Source organism: Petaurus breviceps, unplaced genomic scaffold (assembly GCF_028583685.1).
Source record: "Petaurus breviceps papuanus isolate PSGF00001 unplaced genomic scaffold, PetGlider_PUasm1.0 446, whole genome shotgun sequence".
Taxonomy (NCBI): Eukaryota; Metazoa; Chordata; class Mammalia; order Diprotodontia; family Petauridae; genus Petaurus; species Petaurus breviceps.
In genome coordinates, this window is record NW_027186338.1 from 3,352,601 (window position 1) to 3,358,589 (window position 5,989).

Genomic DNA, 5,989 nt, shown 5'->3' on the forward strand with positions numbered 1-5,989 from the left:
ACATAGAATGCTTAGAACAGAATCCAATAACTTTTCCTACTATTAACGTTGCCCCTTCTGCCTTTGCCTTCAACAGCTCTAACTCAAGATTTCGGGGACCCCCTCCTTACTCCACGTGGTTTCTTTGCACCCCAGCTCTCCTTACATCCTCATCGGGTCGCTTATTTTACACCCACTGTTGCTTCTCTGGGCTGTTTTGGGGGGTCATCACTGCAATTCCCCCTTGGGGCTTTGCTTCTCTCCACTCTGCGCTGACTGCACCCCTTTTCTGTTGCCTTTAGTTTTGTGCCTAGTGCCTTTTTTCTCCATTTCCACTGTAGCCTCTGTTGCTCCTGCTCACTCCGCAGGGCATCGCACCCAAGAATCCAAGGCAAAGCCTTGGGCCAGACGGGCTCGGCTCCCTGGGGGTCTTCCTAGCCCACTGCGCATCAGCTTTCCCGGAGGTTCCCCCCCATCCAGCGCCCCTGCTAGCACCCCTTCTCCCTGCCTCTCGTCCCCCTTTTCCAGGCCTGCCTAGCCCCCAGCCCCAGAAATGGTCAATGAAAAGGAGAAGAGCAGTGGACAGGTGCTGGAGGAATGGAACGAGTTCATGGGCCTTGCCGGGAGCAGTTGGGCCTTCATCCTCCTCTTCTACCTCGTCTTCTATGGGTTTTTAACTGCTTTGTTCACCCTTACCATGTGGGTCATGCTGCAGACTGTCTCAGACAACATTCCCACATACCAGGACAAGCTTACAACACGGGGCCTGATGATTCGTCCCAAGACAGAGAACCTTGAAGTTTTTGGGCAACCCAGTGACACCAAGAGCTGGAGCCAGCATGTGCAGATAAATTCCTGGAGCCCTACAATGACTCTATCCAGGCCCAGAAGAATGATGTCTGCCACCCGGGGCACTATTATGAACAACCGGACAATGGGAGTCTCACCTATCCCAAGCAGGTTTGTCAGTTCAAGAGGACACAGCTGAGTGACTGCTCAGGGCTTAGCGACCCTACCCACTATTGCTATAGTACTGGCCAGCCCTGTTTCTTTATCAAGATGAACAGGGTCATCAACTTCTATGTGGGAGCCAATCAGAGCATGAATGTTACCTGTGCAGGGAAGGGGAATGAGGATGCCCCAAATCTTGGTGACTTTGCTATGTTCCCTGCCAATGGCAACACTGACCTGTTGTATTTTCCCTACTATGGCAAGAAGTTCCATGTGACTTATACACAGCCTCTGGTGGCTGTGAAGTTCGTGAATGTGACTCTCAATGTGGAAGTAAACGTTGAGTGCCGAATTACTGCAGTCAACATTGCCACTAATGATGCCACAAGCTTGCTGGCCGAGTAGCCTTCAAACTCCCAATAATGAAAAAGACCTGAGTCTACTCACTGCTGTCTTCCCTCTCCCTCTCCCTGTCCCCCAGTTGGGTGGTAGCCATTTTGGTTCCCTGGAAGGAAACCTTCTCCCACTGTTGGTAAGCAAGAAGTTTATAGCAGGGAGGCCATCTCTTGCCCCTTTAACTGACAAGTTTGTTTCCAATGCCTTCCAGGTACTTGTATGACTACTGATGAAATACGGCAATTACCCCTCCGTCCCTCCTTTTTCCTATTTCTATGGGCTCAGCAAATGCTCCCTCTTCTCAGTTTTCATGGTTTCCCTAGCAGTAGTGGTGGTGAGAGTGTCCTGTCAGTGAGGGTCACTCATCTCCCCTTTCCTTTTTACCATTCATCTTAATGACTTGGATAAGATATTTGGGAACCCTATCTTAGGCCCTCCTTTCTCCCACACTTAATCCTGCCATTTTTCCCATCTGCTTTCCTCACCAAAAGCTCTTTAGGTGGCCATTTTGAGTTGAAGATGGGGTTTGTCCAACTTTTTTCCCTCATCCGTTTTCCATATTCCACTTCTTACTAAAGCCTTTAAATTGCCATTTCTAGGTCTCCTTGTTCTTCCACTTCCCTACCACCTTCTCCATAAGGTCTGAGCTGAAAAATGGGGTGTCTTCTCCTCTCTCTTGGGCTCTAAAGGGGGGTATTTAAGGATAGAGAAGCCATTTTGTTTCTTGACCAAAAATTCCCTAAATCTGTCCCTACCTCATTCCTTTTGGATACTTTCCATAACCTGCTATCTGCTGCTCCAAATGACATTTTTATCTCTGCATAATTTCCTTATACACATTTACCTAGAGGATTTCCCCATCTCCCACCCCCAGGTCCATTTTCCAGTGCTTTGGGTGGCCATCTTGAATTGGCTTTCCCACCCTGTTGGCCACCTTGGAAAACCTCATCTGGCCATGGTAATATGCCATCTTTCCCTGTCCCATTCCCCCCCCCCCCCACCAGTCTAGTTTTTCCTAGCAAATTACTGGCTGATTACTAGCACTCCTTTTCCACTTAATATAAACCTGAAAGTTTTAAGTCCCCCTCTCAATTTGGAAATGACTTCCTCTACTGCAAACACCCTCTGCCTTTTTAGCCCTATAATTCCCATAGCATGTTTAAAGAGGCCCCTGCTCAGAAGTATTTTTTAAATCACAGAAGTGTTTTAATACTTCCCTTCTTCTTTTCCATCCCAAATCTATTCCCTATTAATGCTGCACTCTCCTTCCTTGTGAAATGGACAGTTAAAAAATGACCCAAGCCTAGTCAATTATCCTGAGAATCAGTTTATTGAGCTGGCCAGCTACAGTCCCCCAAGAAAACCTTAGGAGAGCTGCCCTGACCATAGGGAAAGGGGGAATATTTAAAGTCAAAAACCGCAAAACAGGTGTGGAGAGTAAAGTTAGTTTGACAATGGTAGATAAACAGGTCTGTTATAGCCAGGCCTTGATCTGGACAGTTGTATAGCCCTACCCTTGACTTATCGAGGATCCCAGACATCCGTGTCCTGCCCAGGGTCATTCTGACATCTTATCAGGAAGTCAAGAGAGGGGCCCCTGGCTAGGCACGTAGGAGTTCAGGAAGAAATCAGTAATTTTCCAAACTTGTTACATACAAGAGCTTAGTATATGAGGTCATGGGCATTTCACTTGGATCTGTCCTTTTTCTCTTGAAATCAGGTCAAGGCCTGGGTTCAAATTCTGCCTTTGATACTTAAACCTGTGTGACCATGGGCAAATTTCTTGATCTTTTTTTAAGCCTCAGTTTTCTCATCTGTAAAATGGGGATAACACCTGTAGTGCCTATTTCACAGGGTTGTTGTGAGGTTAAAATGAGATAATGTATGTAAAACATGTTTCAAAACATAACTAGATATATAAATGTCAACTCTTATTATTCTGTCTCACCCACCTCTGTTCCCATTTTCCCTTACCTTGGACCCGCAGAGGTATGTCTTTACAGTTATTTAATGCCTATGTCAGATCTACTGTAAAAGATAAAAGTACAATACAATGAGAGATTATATACATATACATACATACACACACACATATATATGTATACCACACACACACAGACACACACACACACACAAAAGACATGGATGTCTTCTTACTTATGCAGGCATGGTTCTAATGTTACCTGCTGGGAACAAGTGGTAGATATAATGAAAAGAGCCCGAAATTTGAAGTCACTTACTGGACCTGGGATGGAGCCCTGACCCCCATTTCTTCTCTAAATTTCTCATTTAAACTCTCTGAACCTGGTTTCTTCAACTATAAAATGAGGGGGTTGAATTATATAACCTCTGAGATTTCTGTGAAACTATGAAGTTGTTATGACTAATCTCTTCTCTCTTACAAATTGTGTTCTGTTTTGCAGGTGCTGTCACTAACCAAATTTGTATTTCAAAACTAGGCCCACATGCACGTGTTTCCCCTCTCATAATCAAAACCAGTACTGTAAGACTTCAGAGTTGTACTGTAAAGCTAGGGAAGGCTTTTACTCAGACCCCACCTCCCACCCTCTTACCCACATCCATGAATATTTTCTTAAAGATCAGAATAGGGGTAACCTAACATTCCAGGGCCTTGGTTCTGCTGTATAGAACTACCCAACAGAACTACCCCATCCCCTCCCCTAAACCTCCACTTACTCTTAACAATTTATTCAAATCCAAATGGCTCTCATCACTTTTCAGAAAGGGATGGAAAGGGAGAGAGACTTGGATCCTAGAGTCCCCTGACTTTTGGGTAGACCCATGAATAACGTGGGCAAACAGACTTCAAGAGTCACTCAGGGACTAGGAAAAACTAGGAAACTCAGTCTATTTTGGTCAAGACCCAAGTTCTGGGGGTTACAAAACCAAGTTAGCCGGCATTCCTTGTCCACCTACTTCCTAAAACTACCCAGTGTTGTTGAAAATAAGACAGAAGTGGAGGAAGGCACAACACTATGGGAATGGCCACAATGGGAGAGCAAGGCGAAACCCCAAGTTTTCTGACTTTTTCATTTACCTAGGGGGTCCCAATGACAAAGACCCCAATATCAGAGTAGTTTACTTACCTGTGCATGCATTATACAACTCTGCCCCCCTCCCCTCCCCAAATTAGGACTGGAGCTATTTCATTTCTGTCTTTGTTTGCTTAGTACCTAGGACAAAGCTCAGCATGGAGCAGGCAGATCAAGAAATGCTATTTTAGGTAAAAAGAGAAAAGGATGCTAAAGGGAAGAAGACTGAGTTTCTGGCCTCCAGATGCCTTCAGAATTCATTTTTTGGCCTCAGGCTGGAGATCTGCTGAATCTGGTCTACGAAATGGCTCATTCTCTTCCAACCCAAGTCCTGAAGCTTTTCAGATAAATGCTGCTTTGTAGGAAGGGATTGTCACACGAGGGTGACATCAGAGTCATCTGTAATGATATTTTGGCTCATTTAGCAAAATTCAAGATCCACTTTTAGGATAATTTTACGGAGTTAATTAGATGGGCTTTGTGCTCTGTTTCCCACAAATTCTATCATAAATCATTTACCGAAAGCCTGAGTAAATGGAGAGATGTCTCCGCCTTGCTGGTGACCATATATTACAAATGACCTTTTGAGTTTGCAGGCCAACATTTTGGCATTAACAGTCAACTGACCAATGTGGCCCCCTTTTTGTGGTCAAGTATTTGTTGCAAGGGTTCTTGATCTTTCTCATGACATGGTCCCTTGGGCAGTCGATCAGGTGGGGCCTCTTCTCAGAATTATGTTTTAAAGTAATTGGAAGAAACTTTACATTTAAATTTGAGGTTAATGAAAATTAAGATGTCATTATTCACCATTCAAATTCACAGACCCCCTAATAGGCCCCTGAGGGGCCCCTGTGAATCCTAGGTCAGGGACCCTGATTTACTGCCTACTAGGTACCATTGCATTGGTATAATGGAGAGAGAGACAGAGAGACAGACACAGAGAGACATAGAGAGAGACAGAGACAAAGAGAGACACAGAGACAAAGACAAAGAGAGAGACAAAGAGAAATAGAGTGTTGGCCTCAGAGTCAGGCAGACTGTGGTATAAATATTTTTTATCACATGTACTAATTGTGTGACCCTGGAGAAGTCATTTAACTTTTTAGTGATCCAATGTAATTCTCTAAGTCTATAGGTAAGTCCTGAAGATGGTCACTGAGTTACATTGGTAAAGGAAACAGAAAGAGAATTGTTCCTCATCAGAAGTTTCATATGCTAATAAAATTATAAAGCCAATGGGAGAAAAGTCAGTCTGGGTAAAGGAGAGGCAAAGACAAAAACAAACAGCAAACACCCAACTCAGTCCTTGTCCTTAAGGTGCTTCAGTAGTCAGTTAATTAGTCGATATTTATTGCACCTATGGGCAAGGAACTGTGTTAAGCTCTGGGGATACAAAAAGTCAACACCTGACACACAGCGCTTAATATATGTTCTTTGTCTCTTTCTCTATCTCCCTCTGCCTGTCTGTTTCTCTCTCTCTGTCTTTGTCTCTCTTCCTCTGTCTCTGTCTCAGTCTCTCTGTTTCTCTCTCCCTCTTTCTCTCTTCCTCTCCCTGTCTCTGTCTCTCAGTCTCTGCCTTTGTCTCTCTCTCTCTCTCTCTCTCTCTCTCT

At 44.5% G+C, this 5,989-nt stretch overlaps 1 long non-coding RNA gene and 1 pseudogene across 1 annotated transcript in view; one reads left to right on the plus strand and one right to left on the minus strand.

The window, feature by feature from the left end:
• LOC138171546 (uncharacterized) overlaps nucleotides 1–5,989 on the minus strand; it is a 72,789-nt gene that overhangs the window by 25,463 nt on the left and 41,337 nt on the right. The gene's annotated exons all lie outside the window — the stretch shown is intronic.
• On the plus strand, nucleotides 15–3,345 carry LOC138171545 (sodium/potassium-transporting ATPase subunit beta-2-like; annotated as a pseudogene).